Here is a 13,921-nt window from a genome sequence, read left to right as displayed (position 1 = left end):
GCTGTAGTGGTGTTGAGATATCTACAGTGAAAGCTGCAACACCTCTGGTGTCTTTACAGTCACCATAGATCGCTGATGTCTCAGTACCATCTGACAAGCATGACCTGGTTGGTTCCCAGTCATTTGGCTTTGAAAAGTGAACAGTGGTGGGGCAATGAATCTCTGAGTGGAAAGAGAAACTGGATAATGGTCACACGGCTGTCCCATAATGCATTAAAAATAGGTAAGAGGTCTTTCCCATTGTGTAAAGTCTGTCTTAGTTACCACAGGATGCCTCGTTCATTGAGGCTGGTGCTGATTTCTGTGAAAGCTCTGGATAGGTGATGAAACACATTACAGAAATAGCAGGCAGGTTCGGAAAAGTAGGCACTATCCACTCAGTATGTTTACCAGAGGGTCTCAACAACGATGTGGAAGAGCTATTGATGCCAGCTGTTGAGCACACTGTGTGCAACTGGCTACAAACGTGGCTCATGTTGGCAGGAATGATACCTGTTGTCTGTGTTTCGAGGCCATCCTTGGTTCTGTATTGGTGAATACAGTTAGCCTTGCACATTGAGTGGAAGCCAAGCCAGAGTTTTGCATTGTTGTTCCCAGAAGCAATCACAATCCTGTGCTTTGAAGCCAAGTGGAAAGCTTAAATCAGAATCACAGATGGTTATTGAATGCCGATTTCACTCTGACTGCTACTGGATGGAGAGTTGTCTGGTTTCCTTAATAGGTCAACCATTCACTAGACACTGCTATTGTAACAGAGTACAAGTGCTGTGCATATGTGGATCTTTTATGCTAGACAGTCCCTATAAATTACATTCTGCTTTCTGAAAGAGAAAAATATTGGCCATATTAACCACAAACAGTAGTACTCAACATGATGGATGGAGAAAGAAAATGTTAATATAGTATTCATTAACAACTTTAGCACCTGTGGAAAGGTCCCAGAAATATTCTCCATTATAATAGGGAATAATGCCTCAATAGAGCAAGAAGCAAAATTGTGTATGAAACCAGGAGATAACTGCAGTTAAATTTTAAAAACTGAGAAGAATGTGTATCTGAAAATAGGCTGGAATCAATGGTGGAGGTCTGTTTATAGCTATGAATATTAGAATAATATCTGATGGTGTAGAACTGATTTTGAATGTGAAATAATGTTGGTTAAGATAAGTGTGAAAAGGATATTGAACATGGCAGTTGGGTGTTTTTATAGACAGTGCCTCCGGAGCTAACGTGCTGGAACATTTCAGGGTAAACTTGGAGATGGTTGCATGTAATTTTCATGTCATGTTATAGTATTAAGTAGAGAGTTAAACTTACCAGCTAGAGACTGGAGTGATTAGATTGTGTGTTAGGGGCAGAGATTTGTGTGATACTGTTCCAAATGCCATATTCAAAAATTACTGTGAGAAGTTTGACATAAAGCTGATCCCTAAGGATAACAATGTTGATCTTCTGCTTCCCAACTGGCTCAAACTTTTTGACTGAGTTAATGTAGAGCAGTAATCAGTGATTCTAAGGTTTTTATAGTATTATTTACTATGTGTGTCAGTAGCAACAATAGGCAGGAAGATATTTCTGCTTAGTAATTATGACAAGTACAAATTTTCAAATTACCTGAACAGTCAACATCAAATGTTCATCTCTGAGACTGGAAATGTTGAATGTAAATGTTGAGTAGTATTTCAAAATAAGCCTTAGACAGGTACATGTCAAACATAGTTCTGAGGACCGGGAAAGACCATCACAGTTCAACATTCACATTATAAACCTACTGTGTAAATGAAGAGTGCATCACCTTAGATTTAAATGTAGCCAAAGTGTTGTAGACAAACAAAAACGGAATGAAAGCAAAACAAACATAAGGAGAGCTTTGCATTAACTGTTCAGTGAACTCTAAAGTAAAATTCTACCCATCAGTCTGACATAAAATCCTAAGCAGTTTTGATCACATTAAATCAGTAAAACAGACCAAAGCTATCTACCCAGTTACTGATTGATCCTGCTCATAATGAAATGGAGTATGACAGAGAGGGGTAATTTCTCAGTGCTATTAACACTAATGTCAACATCACTCACATTTGCTGTGGCACCAGAATTACGCTAATGCAGTACTTGTGGGTCCTCCTTTGGAAAGGAACAATTAAAAATGGAGTTCTCCATTTCTACCTTCAATTTCAGTTCAGTATCAATGGAGGTGAGCCTAAAACTGATAACTCATTATAATACAATAAACAGGGTGTATACGACCCGGGACAACTAGGAGATCTGGGGAAAACCTGGTAATTTTTTCATCCGGGAGAAAACCGGGAAGAACAAAGGAATTTTTTAGAATTCCAGTTAAAGTTTTGTAAATTTGATTGGTAGGAACCAATACTCTAACGAAGAATATTACTGTATCCCGCTACTGCAAAGTAACACTGCAGCAATAAAACATGACTGATAGAAAAAAAAACGAAAATAAAACTTACATTGCAAAGGAAATGCGCCTTATACGACAACAAAACACACAACACATAGAATGCTCATACAAGTGCCTGCCTACAGCAAAATATGTTAAAGTCTTTAGGAAGACCATGCAGTGCTTTATAACAACAAATTGCCTCCGATGAGCATGACATCACAACTCTTTGCATTAGATTCGATTGAACAGTTGCAAGCAGGCTCATGCTCATGCACAGTTGTGTCGTGTATGAGTAGTACCTTCTCCCTCTTCTGGCTACTGATGTGTAGCTGTCTGTATAAGCAGTAGCACCAAGCAACCAGAAACAACACAGAAAAATTTCACTGGTGTGCCCAAGCTGCCAGATTCTCAAGTGCGCAACAGGCCTGGATCTAGGGGTTGGGGTGCAAACTGGGGTATTTGCCTCAGGCAGCAATTTCGGGAGGAGAGGGGGGGGGCACGAAATTCATATTCTTGAGGGGGGTAAAGAACCTTGTTTCATAAAGCGTCTAGCATCCAGCACACGTTGGTCTATCAATTATTCACATGATTTTGAAACGTATCCCTGCTGGTTTTTGAACACATTCCGAGTTGATTTCTGAATGAATCATTAGTTGATTTTTGAATGCTTGCATAGTGTACATGACATTTCTGTCACGGGAACCCCAGTAGCATCTAGAAATAAACTTCAATGCAGACAAAAGGGGGCAGGGCTACACAAGCTAAGTGGAATAAAGCCGAACAGGTGAATGCCAATCGCTGTTTGCTTATGTGGTGACTGGGTTTGCAAATGATCAGCGTTGTTATAATTACTAGCAGAATCCACAGATTCAGAATACCAGAGTGGAAATAAACGACTAATGGGAATAACAGGTAAGAAAGATTGCATATTATCTACGCTAGTAAGGGCCAGTTGTACAAGCCCCGGCTAGCAGCTGCTTAAGTTCTATTCTGGGAGTAGCATGTGTCAACACGTAATAACACCTAACTGGAGAATAAATGCATGATAACTACGGTGGCTGTGGCAGGGTTAGCGAAGTTACGCAAGAATAATTTTGGACACTGGCAGGAATAGTTACGGAATTAGTGATGACAAGATTGTTTGTTAGAACAAGGAAGCAAAAGAAATGGGACATCACACAAATTATGGAAGAATATGATGATTCCAGATTTATATAGAAATGTGAAACTATTTCCTAACATAAAGCTTTTTGCTTGCACTAGGCCTGACAGGCAAACAAAACGGATTTCTGTGATTGGGAACTATCAAGTGAATTAAAATACATTCACATAATTATAGAGGGCTAAAATATGTTGTTGGTTTCATATTCTGTTTTATTTCCATCTTTCTGACAATCAAGCATTAAACACCTTGCAGAACAATGTAGTAATTCTTGTCGGTTTCCTAAAGAAATTTGGCTTTTATTAATCTCTTCCGCTGAGGCAATCAATTTATTGGAAACGAAGTGTTTAATTCCACACTACTGGCTAGTTTCAACTGTTCGCTGCTTTTCAAGTGCACATTTCCATCTTCTAGCATGTATGGCATTACGCCATTATAAAGAACGAAACATGGGATAATACAGTACCGGTAGTAGTACACCAGGAAAATTTACATAAGAATCTAGACATACAAATGTGCACTTCAAACTGAATTGTGCATTTTAGTATGGTTCACGAAATTCTGATGCTCCTGAAGTATCCTCTGATGCCTTGTTTCTTATATGACATAATGTAGATCTTTTACTGTTTTACATGTACAAACATACAGGCTTCCTGCTTCATCATAGCTGTGCAAGTGTGGTGATGCCTGTCATCTGGCACTCTCTGGCAACTGCTGAAATTAACCTATTTCTATCAGGTCGCAGGAAAATATTGCGAATGGTTGTTTGAAAAGCGTCACTTTCAAAGTAAATTTCCTTTTATGCAAGGTTAACTATTTGCGAGAATGTACGATGAATTCTTAAATCGCAGAACATTTGAATCTCATTTAAAAAACAACTCTTTGAGGACAACCATTTAGAAGAATTTCGAGCCCAGACGATCAGACATTTATGTCGTTATTAAAAATTTTACTGGCAGATTTTTGTGATGTATCTTAAAGTGCTACGCGCACAAAAAAGGTCAACATTATATGTGAAAGCTTAGCTTCTCTTGTAGCGTATTTATCTTTGAGACCAATATTATATGTGAAACCTTTGCTTTTCTTGTAGCATTAATTTAAACTGTTAACTTTTCCTATTTGTATGTTCGAGCTACTTAACAGCGATGTTGCTTTTGACTGACTACATCACGTGTCCTACGGTCTGAATATCCGCTGCCATCGGCTGGCGAGATCATGTCACATAAGCTATGACTGGCTTACAAAAGCACATCGCAGTCTCAATTTCAGTGCTGCAGAAAGTAATATAGTAACATGTGGTGTTTGCTGGAATTCGAATTCATACTTTTGTAATAAAAAAATATGCAGCATACATGTTGCTGCACATTAAATATCTTTCCAAAACGTGTTTTTTTCCCCCCTGTGTTTCATTTTCTAAAGTGTCGGGAAATCTTATGGTGGTGTATAAAACCGTAACCATCCAAAGGATTGATAAGTTTTACAGTTCTGAGGAAAAGTATACTGTCACTTGACACGGAAAAAGTGTATTTTCACCTGGGAGAGAGTTTATCTTTAACCAGGAAATCCAGTAAAAGCTGAGGAATATTTTTTCCTTGTCCGCGTATACGCCATGATAAAGCAAACTCAGAACTGCATGTTAAAGGGATATTTCAAAGCTCATTCAATACAGAATTGCACATTTGTTGCAGCCTATGGACACCCCTAATGAAAACGTTATTTGGCCTTGTTATTTTATGTCTGGAATGGGAAGGGGTGAGGGGCATAGTGAATAGACTTGGCAAATTACTACCCAGCTGTTGGGAAAACATGTAGTATCATGCCATGGTGTTTAACAGCAAGTTCATACCAAAGTACAGTAATATTTAAATAAAACACTGGAATGAGGTAAATAAATTCATAATGGTTTATTTCACCAAATATAAATTAATGAGGGGCTGTCACGAACTGTGATATTCTCTACACCAATATATCCTGCTACTGACTATATCTCAACTTTCACTAGTTGAGCAGTGCTCCAAAGTAACGCAAATTATGTAAGTTCCAGAATGTGAAATCAGCACGAACTAAGTTAAAGCTCAAGTCACGTAATTCCGAGCAGTAGTGCATGCCTGTAGTCAAACAGTGCTTCAGCTGACAGCTGCTCAGCCTCTGTGTCCGGCTACTCAGAAAATATTCTGTCACTGTAGCAGTGCAGCATACCACCACCCACTCATAGTTACATTGCATATGACTGAATGCAGGTAATTAAGCTTTTTAATAATCCCCGCCATTCAAATTGTATTATACGTGTGGTTAACACATAATTATGTATCAGTTTGTGATTATTGATACACTTTATCAGTTGATAGTATTCATAAATATGGTAATTCTAATGCATTTGAATAAAATGCAGTCAGTATTAGTAGCACTGATCTGAATTCCACAGTGAAAAACTATCTCTAAATTATGCTACCAGTGCAAGTAGAGTGTGTTGTAGCATCCTGGTGATAGCATTCATTTGATTGTTTTGTATAAGTCATTTATGATAAAATTGCAGTTTACCTAACTGAACTATATTACCTTAAAATTCAATGGTGCCACAGGTTCAGGATGTTAATCTCATCTTCACTGGAGGCCAGCTACACACTTCCATCCACATTAAACCTACCAAAAACAACATTACTTACATTTTGACACTTGCCATCCTTTCCATGTCAAATATTCCCTCACATACAGCCTTTGCATCCAAGGCAAACATATTTGTTCAGATGCAGACTTTTCACAGCAAAACACCACATTCTCACCTCAGCATTCACTGCACGTAATTACCCCACCGGCCAAATTAAAAACCAAATTTCCCAGGCCATCACATCTAATCTTGGTACTGCTGACCCCTCCATAAAACTGCTCTGGAACACACCATTGTGGACTCAATATTATCCTGGTCTGGAATGTGTTAATCAGCTACTTCGACAGGCCATGGCTTCCTAAAATCATGCCCTGAAATGAGATCTATTCTGTCTGAAATTTTGCCCACCATACCTACAGTAGCTTTCTGTCACCCTCCCAATCTCCGCAATATTCTTGCCAGACCCTATGCTCTTTCTGCACACATCTCCCTACACTATGGCTCCTACCCCTGTGACTGTCCCCCACTGCAAGACTTGCCCTATGCACCCTCCTTCCACCATCTTTAATAGTCCTGTAACTAACAAAAAATATATTATCAAAGAGAGGACCTCCTGTGAAATGTCACATGTCAAAATACCAGCGCTCATGGAAACACTGTTCGGCCTTCTACATCGGCATGGCTACCACCAAATTACCAATCAGGTTAATTGGGCATAGGCAGAGTGTGTATACTGGCAACTCGCTATATCCTGTTGCAGAGTGTGCTCTACAACATGACATTCGCGATCTCGGTGCCTATTTCACCATATGCGCCATCTGGATTCTTCCCCCAGACACCAGTTTCTCAGAACTCCACAGGTGGGAACTAGCAATACAACATGTCATTGGTTCTCACCACCCACCTGGCCTTAATTTACATTAATTTCTTCCGTCTCAGCATTTCTTCACAGTGTCTACTCTTTGCTTCACTCCATCTTTCATTATATTTCCCGTCTATTTACCACTGACCCCTCCCACCTCTGTTACATACAGTGCACTTAGCTTTTCATTCTTATTAACCCATGCACGATTTTTTAATAGTAATCTCTGTCTTGCATATTATACTGTCTTCCACCTTTAAGCTCTCAGGTTTTCAAATCTCGTTCGATGCAGTCCCCAACAATCAGTCTTTCCTTCTCATCCTGTACAGTAAGTCTCCCTTGACACACAGTTCCGGGTGATTTTACCGAAATCTACCCCTTTTCCTAGACCAGTCCTTTCTCTTCACAGCTCTTCTTTCTCTCTTCTTCCTTCCCCTTCAAGCCTTCTGCCTGAAGAAGGAGCCACTAGCTCCGTAAGCTTGCCAATTACAACAGTCTTTTATGTGTGTGTTCTGCCCTCGCTTGGTGAGTAGATTTTTATCTATCGAATTATATAATTTATATATAAAAACAAAGATGAGGTGACTTACCGAACAAAAGCGCTGGCAGGTCGATAGACACACAAACAGACACAAACATACACACAAAATTCAAGCTTTCGCAACAAACTCATCTTTCCTGATGAGGCAACAGTTTGTTGCGAAAGCTTGAATTTTGTGTGTATGTTTGTGTTTGTTTGTGTGTCTATCGACCTGCCAGCGCTTTTGTTCGGTAAGTCACCTCATCTTTGTTTTTATATATAATTTTTCCCACGTGGAATGTTTCCTTCCATTATATTGGAATTATATAATTTTATTAATATAATAGAGGGAAGCATTCCACGTGGGAAAAATATATCTAAAAACAAAGATGATGTGACTTACCAAACGAAAGCGCTGGCAGGTCGATAGACACACAAACAAACACAAACATACACACAAAATTCAAGGTTTCGCAACAAACTGTTGCCTCATCAGGAAAGAGGGAAGGAGAGGGAAAGATGAAAGGATGTGGGTTTTAAGGGAGAGGGTAAGGAGTCATTCCAATCCCGGGAGCGGAAAGACTTACCTTCGGGGGGAAAAAAGGACGGGTATACACTCACACACACACACACACACACACACACACACACACACACACACACATATATCCATCCACACATATACAGACACAAGCAGACGCTTGTGTCTGTATATGTGTGGATGGATATGTGTGTGTGTGTGTGTGTGTGTGTGTTTGTGCGTGTGCGTGTGCGTGTGCGTGTGCGTGTGCGTGTGCGTGTGCGTGCACATGCGTCTGCTTGTGTCTGTATATGTGTGGATGGATGGATGGATGTGTGTGTGTGTGGGGGGGGGGGGGGGGGGGGCGCGGGTATACCCGTCCTTTTTTCCCCCTAAGGTAAGTCTTTCCGCTCCCGGGATTGGAATGACTCCTTACCCTCTCCCTTAAAACCCACATCCTTTCGTCTTTCCCTCTCCTTCCCTCTTTCCTGATGAGGCAACAGTTTGTTGCGAAAGCTTGAATTTTGTGTGTATGTTTGTGTGTCTATCGACCTGCCAGTGCTTTCGTTTGGTAAGTCACATCATCTTTGTTTTTAGAATTATATAATTTTGTCAATAATTGATTGTTTTTGTTCTAATAATGTGTAAGATGCATCTATTGATGATTTTTTTAGAGAAAAAAATCTAGCATTTTCAGAGGTAAATTATTTTGCTAAAGGTTAATTTTAAAAAAACTATAAAATCAGAAATGACACGCAATAGACTGTTTCTCACCATACGGAGGAAGCCCTGAGTGACAGACAGGGACACTGAAAGAAGACAGTCTCATATTACAACAACAGCGTGACCAATTTGAACAAAGGGAGCGATATTCCATTTTTAGGAGTGCGTCTATGATATTATTAACTCTTGTACCAATATTTCAGCTGAGAACTTTTCAGCCATTCTTAAGGTGAGCCCTTGCAAGATTTTTAAGTCACTTTACCCTATGGAGCAAAATCATATGCACCAAAGATAACACTGTTGGTAACATGCATGTCAGTCACAGATAAAACTTTATGCCTCTAAGAGTAAAGGAAAAACAAATGCAAAGTCAGTGAATCCACAGTGCTAACAAAAGTAACGAATGGCATATGTAGGAATGCCAAACAGTTAAGACCTAGATCAATTATTCCTTTGAGAGTGCTGACATGAAATGAGGGGTTTCCATGATTTATCAAGATGTAAATCCTCGTCTCAGGTGAGCATGTTGTCTGCTAGTTGTATTTCCACAACCTCCTTCACCACTGAATATCAGTGGGATGAAGATGTGGCCAGTATCGTAACTTTCCCATAATCCATCTAACTGTCAGTGGAAATACAATGTTCAGGCACTGTATATTTGTTGACCTGTAGTAGGCGAATGCATCACTGGTGTTCAATGCAACATTCTTTTACAGTGTGTATTGTTTCTCCTATGTACCTTTTAGCACATTCACAAGGAATTTATTATATATCCACCTTTTGTAAAAGCAGATCATCCTTCACGGATCACAGAAGAGCTGGCCAGTAGAAGGAACATCACATCCATTTTATTCTTCATCATTATTCTTGCAACTTTTGAAGAAATGTTTCCCACATTTGGTAGAAAGGTCATAGACTTTGTCCTTTTCTTCTTGTTCTTTGTCTGGTTTGTCACTTGCAGAGCTCTCTTAATTTGATGTTTTGTAAATCCATTCTTGTGGAATATTTCTTCAGTGTACCAGTTCATTCTGTAGGCTGTCAATATAAGACACTGCATAAGCCCTGTGTACTACAGTTTTAAGTGCATTCATAGCATGCAATAGATGGTGGCAGCTAGTGACCTGCAAGTATAAATTGGTATGGGTAGACTAACAGGAAATGAAATATCTTAATAGTCAATCTTCCTTTTGTCAAACTAATATATCCAGAAATGCTGGACAGCCATTTGTGGTGTCACCGCCAGACACCACACTTGCTAGGTGGTAGCCTTTAAATCGGCCGCGGTCCGTTAGTATATGTCGGACCCACGTGTCGCCACTATCAGTGATTGCAGACCGAGCACCGCCACACGGCAGGTCTAGAGAGACTTCCTAGCACTCGCCCCAGTTGTACTACCAACTTCGCTAGTGATGGTTCACTGACAAAATATGCTCTCATTTGCCGAAATGATAGTTAGCATAGCCTTCAGCTAAGTCATTTGCTACGACCTAGCAAGGTGCCATTACCAGTTACTGTTGATACTGTGAATAATGTACCGTCAAGAGCGACGTTCACCATTAATGGATTAAAGTTAAGTATTCCACCAGCTACGTCCGTTTTTTCTAAATTCTAATTTCCTTGTCCTGTTCCAGATTTCACGCCAGCCTGCGTGAGCTAAAACGCGTGCCATTCGGCTTCCTCTAGTAACACGGTGTTGGCTCTCCTGCCAACCACAACACCATTTACTTTCCATTCCATTGTAATTTTGGTGTTTTCATGAATGGAGTTTAGATGTTCAAGAAACAAGCTCAGTTTGTCTTTGCATTGCTGTTGGTTCTGCATTACTTACATGCACAACATGGTTACAGTTGTAATATTATGGAAGTATGCAAAAGCACAATGCTTAAAAATTTTGGTAAAAAATTCAAGGCTGGTAAGGTTAATTTAAAAGGTCACACTCGGCTGAGCAGACGAGTGATGATGTTGGAGTGGGGAGGAGGTGGCCTTTGTCATAGGTATCCGATGGAGAAGGCAGCTAGAAAATGTCTGACGGTGGTAAACAACTGAGTTACTGGTGGATTTTCTCCCCATTGTAATAAATAAATAATGATTACTGCAACTGCTTTGGGGTCACAAAAAGCATGCATTCAATAGCCATATGCTAAAAACCTGATTTCAGCAACCATTTATGCTGTATTCAATAGAACTGTGTGAAATTTAATTGGGAGAAGATATTCAGAGATTCCAGGAATTTTAGCAGGTCAGCCTCACCATGAGTCCGTATGGTAAATATGTCATCAATGTATCTAAACCAAACCAGGGGCTGAAGACTTATGGATCCCAGGAAAGCCCCTCCAAGTGACCCACGAAAAGGTTGGATAGGAAGGAGCCATTTGGCTCCCACAGCCGTACCCCTGATCTATTTGTATGCCTGCCCCTCAAAGGTGAAGTAGTTGTTGGTAAGTATAAAATTGATTTAGGTGAGTAGAAAGGATGTCAGAGGTTTTGTATCAGGTGAAGCTGACTGAGGAAATGTTCAGCAGCAGATCGAACATGTACTTGGGGAATGTTGGTATAGAGGGAGGTGGCATCAATGGTTACAAGCGTCTGGTGGGAGTGGGACGGGCAAGAATTTCCTATGATCTAGGATATGGTTGGTATCTATGATGTAGGAGGGGAGTCTTTGTACTATGGGTTGCAGTTGTTGATCAACTAAGGCAGGTCAGTTGTTGATCAAGTAAGGCAGGTATATGTTCAGTGGGTGCTTTAAAGCTAGCAACTACAGGATGGCCAGGATGATTGAATTTGTGGACCTTAGGAAGAATGTACAAGGTGGGCGTGCGTGGTTTGGGTGGAGTGAGAAGTTCCATCTATTGAGGTGTTAGTCCTTGTGAGTGGCCTGAGGTTTTAAGGAGGGACTGCAAGTCAATTTGAATCACAGGGATTTGATTTTGATGGCAGACACTCTATGTAGAGGTGTCAGACAGCTGGCGTAGACCTTCACTAACGTACTCCTTTCAGTAAAGTACTACAGTGGTAGACCCTTTGTCTGCTGGGAGGATCATAATGGAGTCATCAGGTTTTAGGGACCATGGAGCCTGGAATTCTGCAGAGGACAGGTTAGGGTCATGTTGTAGGGACCTGAGGAAGGGTTGTGAAGCAATGCTGGATGAGAGGAATTCTTGGAAAGCCTGTAAGGGGGATTTTAAGGTAGTGGTGGTGGATCAAGTTGAGATCGTGGTCTGAATTGTTCAAGGCAGGGTTCAATGTCAGGTTTGCTGTTGGAAACGTTTTGGGATGGGGTTGCAAAGTGATATTTCCAATGGATATTACGTGTGAAGGAAAATTGGTTTAGGGCTGAAAGTGAGGTCATAAGATAATACAGATAATTCAGGAGGGGAGAGTGCTTTAGATGAGAGGCTACGGATACTGTACTGTCATGATTGGTTCTTGGGATTATGGGTTATTCTTGATCTGAGAGGCAACAGTGAAGTCTGTGGGACGTTAAGGGGGTTGGCCAAGCTTGGTTTGTGGGAGAGAAGTAGTGGTTGATGGTGTGGCTGTTTAGGGAGCTGCAGAGGAACAGGAAGGGAAATACCACTGCTCAGGTAGTTTAGGAGAAGCTGGGATAGCTTTTTGAGGTGAAGTCTGGCATGTTGTTTCAGTTTGAAGTTGGCTTGGTGGAAGATACCATTAAACAAAACTTGAGGGGCAGATAACTGCAGGATTTTGTAGGAGGAGGGAAGTCTGGTAAAGTGGAAATTTGCTTATGAGGCATATAGTCACAGATTATATCATATTACTGGTATTTAAAAAAAAGAATGTAACATAATATTTCTTACTTTTGCTGGTGGCAAAGCTTCTGAAATGACAGACTGGTGCATAGAAAAATTCATACTTGTTGGTAAAGAAATTACATTCCACCAACCAGCGTCAGATTCCCATCAGACCATCGTTGACAGATGGCATTGTTTAGAGGCCAGTGACTGATCTCAAAATCAGGCAGTTCATGTAATTTTCTTGCCTGGGTACTGATAGAAAAGATCGCTAAAAGAGATCTCAGGGATGCAGAAATAAATGTTTGATAAAGTAAAAACTAGTGGCGTTTGGCTGTGGCCCCCAAACAATTCGTCAGAAACTCTCCTTCACTGCAGCCTGAAAAAGTTCTAAAATGTAACATAATAAATTGAAATTGACATTAATGCAATAGGAAAGTAGATTCTTAATCCAAACATGGGTACTGTAATTAAATTAGCGTAATTATTCAGCCAAAAGTTACAAATACGACAATGACACTTTCATTTTATGAAACAGCTATCATAAACAAACAAAGGGGGGAGGGGGGGGGGGGGTGAGAGAGAGAGAGAGAGAGAGAGAGAGAGAGAGAGTGCGACAGCCTTCAACTTGCTTTACTGTTTCGATATCTAAACATTTCTCTGGAACATTCTTTATCAGGACAGCAAAAAAATACATTCCTTACATTAAATCATGATCTTCTCAACTTACTTTACAGATTTATTTACACAGAGAAAATTTATTCTTAATGTATTTTAGCCTTAATTAAACGATTGGAACATATTCTATTAATTATTCAGAAAGCAACATTTCAGTTAGCTGGGTAAGAGCTCCAAATTGTTAAAGAGCCTGGTGTAGGGTGGGATGGAATCCAGAAACAGGGACTTTCAATTTTAGGCCTTTCGGAGTAACTTCAAGGGACAAGCAGGTTTCAAGAAACAGAATGCGAGATCTTAGTTTTGATAGTGGCAAAGGCATGCTTTCGAAAAGAACAGATGTAATATGAGATGGGATTCATCATAGCAAGAGAGGACTGTTTGGAGAGCTAGAAATCATGAGAGTGGCAAAAAAATAAATAAGCATAGGGTGGAAAAGATAGAAAAATGGAAGCAAAGCAAGAAAAGAAGTGGGAAAAATTAGCAAAATTCATACAGAAATCATTAATAAGAGGTAATGAGTGGGTAATCTATATGATACAAAAAATGGTAAAAGGAAAAAATTGATCAGGAAAGTTGTGAAAATAGAAGAAATTTTAGAAACTGAGTAAACAGAAAGTGAAATTCATGGGAGAAAATGTAAACTACTTAGCTTGGCAATTAAAGAGACGGCAATAAAAGTCGATCACAGCAGT

At 40.0% G+C, this 13,921-nt stretch overlaps 1 protein-coding gene across 1 annotated transcript in view; it reads left to right on the top strand.

Annotated features, from left to right (window-relative positions):
- The window catches only part of LOC126461608 (protein KIAA0100), a 320,706-nt gene that overhangs the window by 258,541 nt on the left and 48,244 nt on the right, over positions 1 to 13,921 (top strand). The gene's annotated exons all lie outside the window — the stretch shown is intronic.

This window comes from Schistocerca serialis, chromosome 1 (assembly GCF_023864345.2).
Source record: "Schistocerca serialis cubense isolate TAMUIC-IGC-003099 chromosome 1, iqSchSeri2.2, whole genome shotgun sequence".
NCBI lineage: Eukaryota > Metazoa > Arthropoda > Insecta > Orthoptera > Acrididae > Schistocerca > Schistocerca serialis.
This window is presented reverse-complemented; position numbering and strand designations above follow the sequence as displayed.